Source organism: Mesoplodon mirus, assembly GCF_964341445.2.
Source record: "Mesoplodon mirus genome assembly, chromosome: 8".
Lineage (NCBI taxonomy): Eukaryota > Metazoa > Chordata > Mammalia > Artiodactyla > Ziphiidae > Mesoplodon > Mesoplodon mirus.
In genome coordinates, this window is record NC_138984.1 from 29,265,462 (window position 1) to 29,280,897 (window position 15,436).

The 15,436-nt window shown below is 38.9% G+C and overlaps 1 protein-coding gene across 4 annotated transcripts in view; it reads left to right on the forward strand.

Annotated features, from left to right (window-relative positions):
• The window catches only part of KLF7 (KLF transcription factor 7), a 456,278-nt gene that overhangs the window by 76,061 nt on the left and 364,781 nt on the right, over positions 1-15,436 (forward strand). The gene's annotated exons all lie outside the window — the stretch shown is intronic.

Here is a 15,436-nt window from a genome sequence, read left to right on the forward strand (position 1 = left end):
TAGGTTTTTAGGAATTAGATGTCTTTGCTGTACCAAGCCAGGCTACTATCAAGAAAGTTATATTTATGAGAAGCTGATCGAAGTTTTACTAATATTTCCCCATGACACACTGATCTGAGGATAAAACTAGGATACAATAACAAAAAGAAGATCAAGTTTCTGTTTTGACCTCCTTTAGCAACTGTAAGGAAAGCAGCCATTTCATATGTTCTAGTTTATTTTTCTCCCTCTTTTTCATTGCCTTCCCTCTCCTCGCCCTCACCATTCTCCACTAGAGGGCCTTCAGAAGATCATGGGTATGGAGTAAGGATATCCTGCCTATGAAAATGTAGAAGGTATATTAACATAGTACTCAATACTGTCTCAACCCACATCCCCTCCTCCCACCAATACCGATCTAAAGTCTTTGGACCAACTTGGTAAGGCTCAACTCTTTCTTCTTTTAGGGTAAGTTATTTCCCAGGAAGTTCCTTTAACCTTAATGAAAAAAGGCTCCTGGTGAGTTTACTCCATTAGTCCCCAGATCCAACCCCAGATCCAGGTATGTCTGGATTGTAGGATGAGCACTGAGTCAACTGAGAAAGCTCCACTGCACCACAGCAGGATAGCATCTCAATGGCTTCAAGATTTAAATGTCAGATGGTGGAAGTCAAATATTGTCAGGACAATCCCAAGTATTTTCCCTTATGATCCTCAGAAGCAGACCCTGAGACAAGGAGTCAAGTAGAGATGATATTTTTGAGAGATGAGCCTAGGAAACACTGGCAGTGGAGTGAGTAAGTGGGACAGGAAGGAACAAGGACAATAAAGGGTGCATTACCAGGCTAGTCATCACTTTGGGTAACTGGAGCTTGTTCTGCCTAGGAACCCTAGAAGACAGTGTAGAGTATACCTCAGAACTATCCCAACTGAGAGTTGAGGAAGCTGGGATATGTATCCACCAAATACTCTCTGTCATTTGTTGATTCCAGGGGCATCAACCCTCAAGCACTTCAGGCTTGTCCTATAGGAGACCCATCTCTTGAAACCAGAAAACCTAAGTAGAGAATTGCAGATATTTGCAGTTGGCATCCTTTGATGTGTAGAGGTGAGGGGATATGGATAGGCACTGACCCAGCCTGTTATTGCGAGTGGGAAGCAGAGTAATTAATAATCAAGTTCAGCAGAAAAGCCACTTTTTGGTGGTTTTCCTATCAGTGCATTAACAAAGTTCATCTCAGACAAAAGAAAACTGGGAGACTGGCAAGGGAAAACTAAAATACTTATAGTTTATATAATTTCTGCAAGGTAACTAACACTCAACTTGCTGTTGGGTAGGTGTGCAGGAAGTTTTAGCAAGAGAAGAGAAAACTGATTGGCAGATGGGCTCAAAGAAATCTGATTGTACAATATACTTTGAAATTATCCATTGTGGACTTAATCTCTTTGCACAAACCCAAGAGTCCTTTAGCTAATTCCTTTCCCAATGAAGGAGGCAATCAATGTTCTTTCACGGGAGAAAATTACTAGAGAGCCTAGTATGTGTTTTGATGCCCTAATGAGGCACTATGAATTACCCAACCCAAACCAATTAAGTTTTAGCCCAGATAGAGGGCTACTGAGGAGAAGAGGACACAGCATGCATTTAGGACAGAATTAAGTGCTCCCATAGCCTGGAAACATGCTTGGGGGAAAGCCAAACCTTGTAGGCTCTCTGCCGTCCTTAAAGCTGGCAGTAAAAATGTGATCCAGCTCAGTGTTAGCTTTTGACAATTTTGCTTCTTTGGCCTTAAATTTAAAAAATGTCTGTAAAACATAAAATATGTTTTGAACATTACATAAGGCTATTAAGGGAGGGTGAATCATGAAAACCTGGTATGTCAGAGACAATAAAGTAAGCGAAATGAACTACCGCTGACTAGCTGCTTGACCTTGGGCCAGTTGCTCAGTCCTTTCTTGTCAATCAAATAGGAAATTATAGCCCAATAATGTGGTTTTGGATTGCAGCTCAATAAGCAAGCTCTAATCTCTTGGTTATGCCTTACTGTACAATGGGAAACCAGGCACTTATTTTCATTTTAATGTGATCTGTTCCAGTGGACTGTGACTTCCTAAAGCACCCGCCACAATACCTAGCTTGGCTTAGGGACTCAGGAACTATGTGTTGAATAAATGTGAAATAAATAGTGGAAAAAGTTATTTCAAATATTATGGTGCACCTAGAAATATGTGAATAAACACACCATCAACACAAATAACTGTTTTAAAAAGAATGATGAAATTTGAATTTTTATACAGTCCATGTACATCAGTGGGGCAGAGGAAGCATAGCAGGAGGGTTTCCATTAGTGAGAAGTGTGTTGTGTGGTGACTGAGACACAGCCTTTGGAGTCAGGCAGCCCTGGGCTGGAATCCTGGCTCTGCTACTTGCTAGCTGTGTGTCCTTGTGCAAGTTACTTTACTTCTCTGGGCTTCAGTTTCCTCTTCTGGACTTTATAGTTTGTAATAAGGATCTTGTAACCTTGCAACATCTAGAAGGGCTTGAGGAACAGTATATTACTTAAAAGAGCTCAGTCCAAGATGCTCATCGTACATACACACAAAGTCTAAAGAGAGGTGCAAAACTTCTCCTCTGGTGAGATGGGGCTGGGAGATGCTCACCTCAGCTCCTTGCCTGGGTGGGCAAGTCAGGCTCTAGGGCTGGCAGAAATCCTCATTTGAGGGTCTCAGCGAGTACCCCAGTCAGAGTGCTGCAGCTGAGCGGAGTGGCTGCTTGGGACTACTGCTTGGGGGCTGCAGAAAGACTTGTTGGAATCTGACAGGTTATCACTTTGGGATCATTGGCCAGCTGCTCCTGACGTGGCCACATGAAGGCTCAGACTGTCCCAGTCTCTGAACTGAAGAGATCAAACACAATTAGCATATCTCTCACCACCATGAATATAGGTATTTCAATGAAGAGTATCAGGAGGACATCTACAAATCCCAGACTGGCATGTGCAAGTTCTAAGGAATGGTGGAATAATCCAATATACCTGGGTGACCTTTTGAGACAACTGAGACAGAGCTACAATAGGGCAGTGGCAGACACCCAACTCATAGCCCATCTTCTCCAGCCATGTGGCTCACAGGGTCTTGGTGCTCTGGCCGGCTCTCAGGCCTGAGCCTCTGAGATGGGAGAGCTGAATTCAGGACATTGGTCCACCAGAGACCTCCAGGCCCTACGTAGTATCAATCGGCGGGAGCTCTCCCAGAGATCTCCATCTCAATGCTAAGACGCAGCTCCACTCAATGACCAGCAAGCTCCAGTGCTGGACATCCCATGCAAAAAAACTAGCAAGACAGGAACACAAAACCTCCCATTAGCAGAGAGGCTGCCTAAAATCATTCTAAGTTCACAGACACCCCAAAACACAACACCAGATGTGGTCCGGCCCACCAGAAAGACAAGATCCAGCTTCACCCACCAGAACACAGGCACCAGTCCCCTTCACCAGGAAGCCTGCACAACCCACTGAACCAACCTTACCCACAGGCAGACACCAAAGACAATGGGAACTACGAACATGCAGCCTGCGAAAAGCAGACCCCAAACACAGTAACTTAAGGAAAACGAGAAGACAGAGAAATACACAGCAGATGAAAGAGCAAGATAAAAACCCACCAGACCAAAGAAATGAAGAGGAAATGATCAGTCTACCTGAAAAAGAATTCAGAGTATTGATAGTAAAGATGATCTAAAATCTTGGAAATAGAATGGAGAAACTACAAGAAATGTTTAACAAGGTCCTAGAAGAAGTAAAGAACAAACAAACAATGATGAACAACACAATAAATTAAATTAAAAATTCTCTAGAAGAAATCAATAGCAGAATAACTAACGCAGAAGAACGGATAAGTGACCTAGAATATAAAATAGTGGAAATAACTACCGCAGAGCAGAATAAAAAAAAAAAAGAATGAAAAGAATTGAGGACAGTCTCAGAGACCTCTGGGACAACATTAAACACACCAACATTCGAATTATAGGGGTCCCAGAAGAAAAAGAGAAAAGAGAAAGGGACTGAGAAAATATTTGAAGAGATTATAGTTGAAAACTCCCCTAATATGGGAAAGGAAATAGTCAATCAAGTCCAGGAAGCACAGAGAGCTCCATACAGGATAAATCCAAGGAGAAACATGCCAAGACACATATTAATCAAACTATCAAAAATTAAATATAAAGAAAAAATATTAAAAGCAGCAAGGGAAAAGCAACAAATAACATAAAAGGGAATGCCCATAAGGTTAACAGCTAATCCTTCAGCAGAAACTCTACAAGCCAGAAGGGTGTGGCAGAACATATTTAAAGTGATGAAAGGGAAAAACCTGCAACCAAGATTACCCTACCCGGCAAGGATCTCATTCAGATTCGACGGAGAAATTAAAATCTTTACAGACAAGCAAAAGCTAAGAGAATTCAGCACCACCAAACCAGCTTTACAACAAATGCTAAAGGAATTTCTCTAGGCAGGAAACACAAGAGAAGGAAAAGACCTACAGTAACAAACCCAAAACAATTAAGAAAATGGTAATAGGAACATACATATCAATAACTACCTTAAATGTAAATGGATTAAATGCTTCAACCAAAAGACATAGACTGGCTGAATGCATACAAAAACAAGACCCATATATATGCTGTCTACAAGAGACCCACTTCAGAGACCCACTTCTGTATGTGTCCAGGGACACATACAGACTGAAAGTGAGGGGTTGGAAAAAGATATTCCATGCAAATGGAAATCAGAAGAAAGCTGGAGTAACAATTCTCATGTCAGACAAAATAGACTTTAAAATAAAGACTATTATAAGAGACAGAGAAGGACACTACATAAAGAACAAGCGATCAATCCAAGAAGAAGATATAACAATTGTAAATATTTATGCACCCAACATAGGAGCACCTCAATACATAAGGCAAATGCTAACAGCCATAAAAGGGGAAATCGACAATAACACAATAATAGAGGGGACTTTAACACCCTCTGTCACCAATGGACAGATCATCCAAAATGAAAATAAATAAGGTAATAGAAACTTTAAATGACACATTAAACACGATGGACTTAATTGATATTTATAGGACATTCCATCCAAAACAACAGAATACACTTTCTTCTCAAGTGCTCATGGAACATTCTCCAAGACAGATTATATCTTGGGTCTCAAATCGAGCCTTGGTAAATTTAAGAAAATTGAAATTGTATCAAGTATCTTTTCCAACCACAACACTATAAGACTAGATATCAATTACAAGAAAAAAACTGTAAAAAATACAAACACATGGAGGCTAAACAATACACTACTAAATAACCAGGAGATCACTGAAGAAATCAAAGAGGAAATAAAAAAATACCCAGAAAAAAATGACAAAGAAAACACGACAACCCCAAACCTATTGGACGCAGCAAACACAGTTCTAAGAGGGAAGTTTATAGCAATACAATCCTACCACAAAAAGAAGAAACATCTCAAATAATTAACCTAACCTTACACCTAAAGTAATTAGAGAAAGAAGAACAAAAAACCCTCAAAGTTAGCAGAAGGAAAGAAATCATAAAGATCAGATCAGAAATCAATGAAAAAGAAGTGAAGGAAACAATAGCAAAGATCAATAAAACTAAAAGCTGGTTCTTTGAGAAAATAAACAAAATTGATGAACCATTAGCCAGAGTCATCAAGAAAAAAAGGGAGAAGACTCAAATCAACAGAATTAGAAATAAAAAAGGAGAAGTAACAACTGACACTGCAGAAGTACAAAGGATCATGAGAGATTACTACAAGCAACTAGATGCTAATAAAATGGACAACCTGGAAGAAATGGACAAATTCTTAGAAAAGCACAACCTTTTGTGCTTTTCTAAGCACAAGCCCTGAAATTGAAACTGTGATTAAAAATCTTCCAACAAACAAAAGCCCAGGACCAGGTGGCTTCACAGGAGAATTCTATCAAACCTTTAGAGAAGAGCTAACACCTATCCTTCTCAAACTCTTCCAAATTATAGCAGAGGGAGGAACACTCCCAAACTCATTCTACGAGGCCACCATCACCCTGATACTAAAACCAGACAAAGATTTCACAAGAAAAGAAAACTTCAGGCCAATATCACTGATGAACATCGATGCAAATATCCTCAACAAAATACTAGCAAACAGAATCCAACAGCACATTAAAAGGATCATACACCCTGATCAAGTGGGGTTTATCCCAGGAATGCAGGGATTCTTCAATATACGCAAACCAATCAATGTGATAAACCGTGTTAACAAACTGAAGGATAAAAACCATATGATCATCTCCATAGATGCAGAAAAATCTTTCTACAAAATTCAACACCCATTTATGATAAAAACCCTCCAGAAAGTAGGCATAGAGGGAACTTACCTCAACATAATAAAAGCCATATATGACAAACCCACAGCCAACATCATTCTCAATGGTGAAAAACTGAAATCATTTCCTCTCAGATCACGAACAAGACAAGGTTGTCCACTCTCACCACTATTATTCAACATAGTTTTGGAAGTTTTAGCCACAGCCATCAGAGAAGAAAAAGAAATAAAAGGAATCCAAATTGGAAAAGAAGAAGTAAAACTGTCACTGTTTGCCAATGACATGATACTATATATAGAAAATCCTAAAGATGCTACCAGAAAACTACTAGAGCTAATCAGTGAATTTGGTAAAGTAGCAGGATACAAAATTAATGCACAGAAATCTCTTGCATTCCTATACACTAATGATGAAAAATCTGAAAGAGAAATTAAGGAAACATTCCCATTTACCATTGCAACAAAAAGAATAAAATACCTAGGAATAAACCTACCTAAAGAGACAAAAGACCTGTATGCAGAAAATCATTAAGTCACCAATGAAAGATATTAAAGATGGTACAAACAGATGGAGAGATATACCATGTTCTTGGATTGGAAGAATCAACATTGAGAAAATGACTATACTACCCAAAGCAGTCTACAGATTCAGTGCAATCCCTATCAAACTACCAATGGCATTTTTCACAGACCTAAGACAAAAAATTTCACAATTTGTATGGAAACACAAAAGCCCCCAAATAGCCAAAGCAATCCTGAGGAAGAAAAACGAAGCTGGAGGAATCAGTCTCCCTGACTTCAGACTATACTACAAAACTACAGTAATCAAGACAGTATGGTACTGGCACAAAAACAGAAATATAGATCAGTGGAACAGGATAGAAAGCCCAGAGATAAATCCATGCACATTTGGTCACCTTATCTTTGATAAAGGAGGCAAGAATATACAATGGAGAAAAGGCAGCCTCTTCAATAAGTGGTTCTAGGAGAACGGGACAGCTACATGTAGAAGAATGAAATTAGAACACTCCCTAACACCATACACAAAAATAAACTCAAAGTGGATTAAAGACCTAAATGTAAGGCTAGACACTAAATTCTCTTAGAGGAAAACATAGGCAGAACACTCTATGACATACATCACAGCAAGATTCTTTTTGACTCACTTCTAGAGAAAGGGAAATAAAAACAAAATAAATAAATGGGACCTAATGAAACTGAAAAGCTCTTGCACAGCAAAGGAAACCATAACCAAGATAAAAAGACAACCCTCAGAATGGGAGAAAATATTTGCAAATGAAGCAACTGACAAAGGATTAATCTCCAAAATATACAAGCAGCTCATGCAGCTCAATATCAAAAAAAACAAACCAGCAAATCCAAAAATGGGCAGAAGACCGAAATAGACATTTCTCTAAAGAAGATTTACAGATTGCTAACAAACACGTGAAAGGATGCTCAACGTCACTAATCATTAGAGAAATGCAAGTCAAAACTACAATGAGGTATCACCTCACACCAGTCAGAATGGCAATCATCAAAAAGTCTACAAACAATAAATGCTGGAGAGGGTGTCGAGAAAAGGGAACACTTTTGCATTGTTGGTGGGAATGTAAATTGTTACAGCCACTATGGAGAACAGTATGGAGGTTCCTTAAAAAACTAAAAATAGACCTACCGTACGACCCAGCAATCCTACTACTGGGCATATACACTGAGAAAACCATAATTCAAAAAGAGTCATGTACCACACTATTCATTGCAGAAGTATTTACAATAGCCCGGACATGGGAGCAACCAAAGTGTCCATCGACAGATGAATGGGTAAAGAAGATGTGGCACATATATACAATGGAATATTACTCAGCCATAAAAATAAATGAAATTGAGTTATTTGTTGTGAGGTGGATGGACCTAGAGACTGTCATACTGAGTGAAGTAAGTCAGAAAGAGAAAAATACCGTATGCTAACACATATATATGGAATCTAAAAAAAAAAAAAAAAACGGTTCTGAAGAACCTAGCAGCAGGACAGGATTAAAGATGCAGATGTGGAGAGTGGACTTGAAGACATGGGGAGGGGGAGGGGTGGGCTGGGATGAGGTGAGAGAGTGGCATGGACATATATACACTACCAAATGTAGAATAGATGGTTGGTGGGAAGCAGCTGCATGGCACAGGGAGATCAGCTTGGTGCTTTGTGAACACCTAGAGGGGTGGGATAGGGAAGGTGGGAGGGAAACACAAGAGGGAGGGGATATGGGGATATGTGTATACATATGGCTGATTCACTTTGTTATACAGCAGAAGTTAACACAGCATTGTAGAGTAATTATACTCCAATAAAGATGTTAAGAGGAAAAAAATCCTGTCTTCCATTGAGTTTGCTTTTTGGGTCTACTGGGTCCATTTTGATGGGTATCAAAGCAGACTTTTTTTCCCGATATCGTTCTCTCTCTCTTTTTTTTTTTTTTTTTTTGTGGTACGCGGGCCTCTCAGTGCTGTGGCCTCTCCTGTTGCGGAGCACAGGCTCCGGCCGCGCAGGCTCAGCGGCCATGGCTCACAGGCCCAGCCGCTCCGCGGCATGTTGGATCGTCCCGGACTGGGGCACGAACCCATGTCCCCTGCATCGGCAGGCAGACTCCCAACCACTGTGCCACCAGGGAAGCCCCTAAGTAGGGTTTTATATCTTGTCTACCTTCTTGAAATGTATGTCCATTTCAGGGCCGCTGGTATGTGAGTACCTTCTTCTGGAGGAATTCCACAACCCCCTTCCCAGCCCATGACCATGGAAATGATCAACAACCACTTGTTCCAGAAATCCTGGGAACCATTCTTTTAGGTCACTTTACATAGAGGCTACCCATGGGAAAGCTTTTGAAAAATATCTATTTAATCTTCTATTATGAAATAATTAACTACTCAGTTTGCTTTTTGTTTATGAGTTTCAAGAATTTTAGCAGTGGAAGGATCTTAAAGCAAATGTAGTCCAACTCCCCTTTACTTTAAAGAAGAGAAAATGTAAACTTTGGTTTGCTGCAAATCCTTCATATCTTTTTTTTTTCTCCTTCCAGTATTTCTGGATGCCAAGAGCTTTGTTTGGGGGGAAAAATCTAAAAATTACATGCCTGTAGACTATTTTGTGCAGACTGATATTTTAAAAAATTCCTTAAGATAAATCAAAATTCACAGTTGAAGTTATGTAGCTGCTTCGTGAGGTAGTAACATGGCATAATGCTTAATATAGCTTATTTTTATTTATTTTTTTACACCCATGTAATAACAAAAAGACACAATGACATCGAGAGCCATAAAGCCAAACAACTCTCCCATTTCATTTTACAGCACAAGGTGGGAAAAGGCACAATTTGGTATCCTGACCATTTTTATAGGGGTTCAGAGACAGGTTAGACATGTCTGAAATATGTCCTTCAATTCTTAGAACTCTTTCAGGCATTCCTACTGAAGGATGTTCCTTGGAGAAATACTCCTATAAATACAGGATGTTTTCATTACTGCATGTGGTTGATTCAGCCTGTTGGCTACATGACAGTGAGAAGAAGTGCCTGAGAAACGACTTCATATAGACCACGTTCAAACAGTCCCTAGAGCTCCCCAGATTAGAATGACTCTAGTGGGAGTGCTTGGAAATGAATGTTCATATATCACTGGGGTCTTTAAAAAAAGGTTTAAGGTTCTGTAGGCTGTCTCCCTTAGTGCAGTGAAATGATAGAATGATAGCATGTATGGAGATGAATTTCTGCCTATGAAAATTTTCACTTCTTACTGAAGAAAGCTACAAAATCAATAACTCAGATAGAAAGACAACAAAACAAAACAAATCCCCCACCCCCAAACCAAAACCAAAACAAAAAACAAACCCGTGCAAGGAGAGAGCAGGAGGATTTATTTGGGAACAAATAGTAAATAATGGGGTCATATATTGTAGGTTCAATTTGGGTGTTTTCTTTAGGGCTGTAGAGTTACCTGCCAATGGAGTGGAAGCTAGGCCTTTAAAGCATTGTATGTTATTTTAAATAATAACAATAATAATATTCCATGTTTATGCACCTCCTTACAATTTTCAAATATTTTTACTTCTTTTTTTGAGCCCCCAAATAATCTTAGAAGATGGGGTATATTTTTATAGATGATGAACCTAAAGCTCAGAAAGATGAAGGGACTTGCCCAAGGTTGCACAGCGAACAGGTCTCTAGATCTTCTGACTCTCAATCCAGTGATTTTTCTACCATCCCACACTGACAAATAAAATACTGCTTCTCTGTTTCTGTAATATTGCCAGTGTTGTAAAACTATTACAACGCCCCCCTTCCCTGATCAAAAGTTAACTTCTGTTTATTGAATAGAGATTTTATGATGTGAAAGATTGAGGAATACAGTGCTCTTGACACTGGGTGAGGAAGGAATTGACTTAGGGATGCATCACTTTTGGAGAGATGTTGAATTGGTAGTGAAACATGCAATTTTGTAGTAGCTTATTGCAAATCTATAGAAGATAATGGGCAGGTTGGAGAAAAGCAGAATTGTGAATTGAGAAAATTATTTACTATAATTAGATTGGTCTGTGGGTGGGATAAAACTTATGAAGAATGCTAACCTTTGCCTGCCAAGACAGGAGTAATACAATCTCATGTGTGGAATAAAACTAATTACCATCAGGAAGGATTTTCTCTCTCTCTCTTTGCTTGTTATTGCCCTGGGTATTATAACAATTTCTATCTGACCATCTATCTTTATTTTTTTTCTTGCAACACCCTAAACAATTTAGGAACTGTTTCAGAGAAGTTTAAGAAAACAAAACCAGAAATAAGGCTGTAGAAGAATGGATTCTAGCTTGATGTAGAAAGCTCATCACTTATGAACATGTCTGTCCTTTTTTTTTTTTTTTTTTTTTTGTGGTACGGGGGTCTCTCACTGCTGTGGCCTCTCCCATTGCAGAGCACAGGCTCCGGACGCGCAGGCTCAGTGGCCATAGCTCACGGGCCCAGCTGCTCCGCGGCATGTGGGATCTTCCCGGACCGGGGCACGAACCGTCCCCTGCATCGGCAGGCGGACTCTCAACCACTGTGCCACCAGGGAAGCCCCCATGTCTGTCCTTTTTAAAGAGAATGTATTTAAAGCTGAATTGAAGGGTGATTTCTGAGTATTTAGTAGATATAAAAACCAACTGACCATAGAACAAAAAACAAAACAAAACAAAACACAGATCCACAAATGAAAAACACTACCAACTCACTATGACATGCAGTTAGAAGATGGGCCCAATGCTGGCCTTCGAAGCACTAGATCTCTCACCCACATCTTTCACCGACTTCCTTTCTGCATGTGTGACCTATTCGTGCTTGGCTTTCCCGCCTACTGCCAGATCTTCCTGTCCGGCTCAGAACAACTTCTCACTCAACACCCTTCAAGGTAGCTTCCTAATGTTTGTGCAGGAAATACAAAAGATATTCTAAAAAACATCTATGTGCTCCCCACCCCAAATAAGTGCTAACATTGGTTCTAAAGCAAATATAACCTATAGTTTGTTTACATTTACTTCCAACTCATAAACTTTCATGGATCATGATGACCAATCCAGGGGTAAATATATGAGGGATAAGAAGTCTGGATCTAAGAATATGCATATTTCAAATTAAAATTGAAAACAGAAATAATGGTTTAGCACAGTGAAGCTGCACTCGTTCAGATTAATTTTTAGAAAAGACTGAATTAGTGAAAAAAATTATAACGCATTTTGTAAAGAAGTGTGGATGTGAAGTTTAATAACTTACAGAAACATATAACTAGAAGAAAGTTAGCAAAAATTTTCCTAATAAAGTTGTTTTTACAGAGCAAATCAAAAGGAATAATTTTTGTGTGCATACCAGTTGCTTTTATGCAAATGGATTCAGAAGTATTCAGAGTGTGGTACTTTGAAACAGTGAGCCTTTGGTAAATATTTATTGAGTGAATGTATGCTATTTGCCAGGCATTGCAGCAGGCACTGGAAATGTGAAAATAAGGAAACTGAGTTCTTTACAGACAGGACTTTTGTCTAGGAAAAGATACATATAGATAGGCAGTTACAATGCAACCTGGTAAGTAAAACTATAAAGGTAGACAAAAGTTGCATTTTAAAAAAGTACAGTGAATTTTCTTAAACGTTCTTCATAAAATTTTACATTTACACTATTCATTTACACCATGAATCTTTTGTGTCAGATAATGTCCTGCCAAATTTGTTATAAGTTTTCAGATGAATAGAATTTGCCTTAAAGATGGTTTATTATAGAACAATAAGAAATAATGTATTGGTCCATCTTCCCATATTTAAAATGCAGCAATTCAGTGTTTTTAAGTGTATTTATAGAATTGTGCAATCATCACTTTTAGAACATTTCATTGCCCCATAAGAAACCCTGTACTCAGTAGTGGTCATTTCCCATTTGCCCCACAATCTCCCTATCCTTAGACAAACACTGATCTACTTTTTGTCTCTATGGATTTGCCTATTCTGGATATTTCATATACATGCAGTCATAAATTTTGTGACCATTTTCTTATGCTTAGCATAATGCTTTCAAGGTTCATCTATGTTGTAGCATGTGTTGTTACTTCATTCCTTTTTATGGAGAAGTAATATTCCATCATATGAGTATACCATATTTTATTTATCCATTAAACAGCTGATGGACATTTGGGTTGTTTCCATTTTTTGGCTATTATGAATAATGCTGGTATGAACATTTATGTGCAGATTTTGTGTGGACATATATTTGTTTTCAGTTCTCTTGAGTATATACCTACAAGTGAAATTGCTGGGTTATACGGTAACTTTGTGTTTAACCTTTTGATTAACTGCTAGACTCTTCTTCAAAGTGGTATTGCTGAGAAAAAGATATAATAGCTGCATCATTATATATTCCCATCAGCAGTGTATGAGGGTTCTAATTCCTCCACATACTTGCCAACACTTGTTATTATCTGTCTTTTTGGTTCTAACCATCTCAGCGGGTGTGAAGTAGTATCTCATTGTAGTTTTGATTTGTACTTCCCTGATGGTTTGAGTACCTTTGCATATGTTTATTGGCCACTTGTATATCTTCTTTGGAGAAATGTCTATTCAAATCTTTTGCCTATTTTAATTGTCTTTTGATTATTGAATTGTATGTGTTCTTTTTATATTCTAGATAAAGTCTCTTAGCAGGTATATAGTTTGCAACTATCTTCTCCCATTCTGTTAGCTGTCCTTTCACATTCCTTTGCAGCACAAATTAAAAAATTTTTGATAGAGTCCAATTTATTTTTTTTCTTTTGTTGCTTTTGCTTTTATTGTTTGTATGTAAGAAACCATCACCTAATCCAAGATCATGAAGATTTATGCTTGTGTGTTCTTCTAAGAGTTTAATAGTTTTAGATCTTACATTTAGACTTTTGATCCACTTTGAGTTAATTTTTGCATATGGTGTGAGGTAGAGGTCTCACTTTATTCTTTTGTATGCTTAACTATTTGTCCTAGGACCATCTTTAAAAAAGACTATTTTTCACTATTAATGGTCTTGGCACCTTTACTGAAAATCAATTGACCAAGATATGTGGGTTTATTTCTGACTCTAAGATTCATTCCATTGATCTACAGTCCATAGATCTATCCTTTCACCAACACCATGCTGTCTTATTTACTGTAGGTTTGTAGTAAGTTTTGAAACAAGGAAGTGTGAGTTCTGCTTATTTTTCTTTATCAAGATTGTTTTGGCTACTCTGGGTTTCTTGAATTTCCATAAGAATTTTAGGATCAGCTTGTCAATTTCTGCAAAGAAGCCAAATAGAATTTTAAATTTTAATTCAAAAATTTGCTATTTAAAAATGTGAGAGGGTAGAAGGAGCTTCTGAGTGTGGCTGCTGATAGGCTAGTGTCTGTGTCCCCATTGTGAGCCACAGCCCCCCGCCCCCAGCCTCACCAGGAGACTCTCCAGACCAGCAGTTTTTTTCAGTTGACACTTTTGGTGACCAAAAAAGGGACCCAGGGCAAACTTCTCTCCTTCTCCTGAACTCTATGAGGATCCATAGCCTGGTAGCAGAAGAAGCTTCTGGACCACCTGCCACCTTGGATAGTCCAGACGAATCTGGCTGTGTGGCTGACAGGGTCTTGATGCTCCGGCCGGGTGTCAGGCCTGAGCGTCTGAGTGGGAGAGCCGAGCTCAGGACATCAGACCACAAGAGAACTCCTGGCCCCATGTAATATCAATCAGCGAGAGCTCTCCCAGAAATCTCCATCTCAACACTAAGACCCAGCTCCACTCAATGACCAGAAGCTACAGTGCTGGACACCCCATGACAAAAAACTAGCAAGACAGGAACACAACACCTCCCATTAGCAGAGAGGATGCCTAAAATCATACTAGGTTCACAGACACCCCAAAAACACATGACTGAATGCAGTCTGGCCCACCAGAAAGACAAGATCCAACCTCATCCACCAGACACAGGCACCAGTCCCCTCCACCAGGAAGTCTACACAACCCACTGAATGAACCTTAGCCACCGTTGTTTTGGCAGACACAAAAAACAACGGAAACTACAAACCTGCAGCCTGCAAAAAGGAGACCCCAAATACAGTAAGTTAAGCAAAATGAGAAGACAGAGAAATACACAGCAGATGAAGGAGCAATATAAAAACCCACCAGACCAAAGAAATGAAGAGGAAATGATCAGTCTACCTGAAAAAGAATTCAGAGTAATGATAGTAAAGGTGATCCAAAATCTTGGAAATAGAATGGAGAAAATACAAGAAACATTTAACAAGGACCTAGAAGAACTAAAGAGCAAACAAACAATGATGAACAGCACAATAAATGAAATTAAAAATTCTCTAGAAGGAATCAATAGCAGAATAACTGAGGCAGAAGAATGGATAAATGACCTGGAAGATAAAATAGTCTTATCTATAACTACTGCAGACCAGAATAAAGAAAAAAGAATGAAAAGAATTGAGGACAGTCTCAGAGACCTCTGGGACAACATTAAATGCACCAACATTCAAATTATAGGGGTCCCAGAAGAAGAAGAGAAAAGAGAA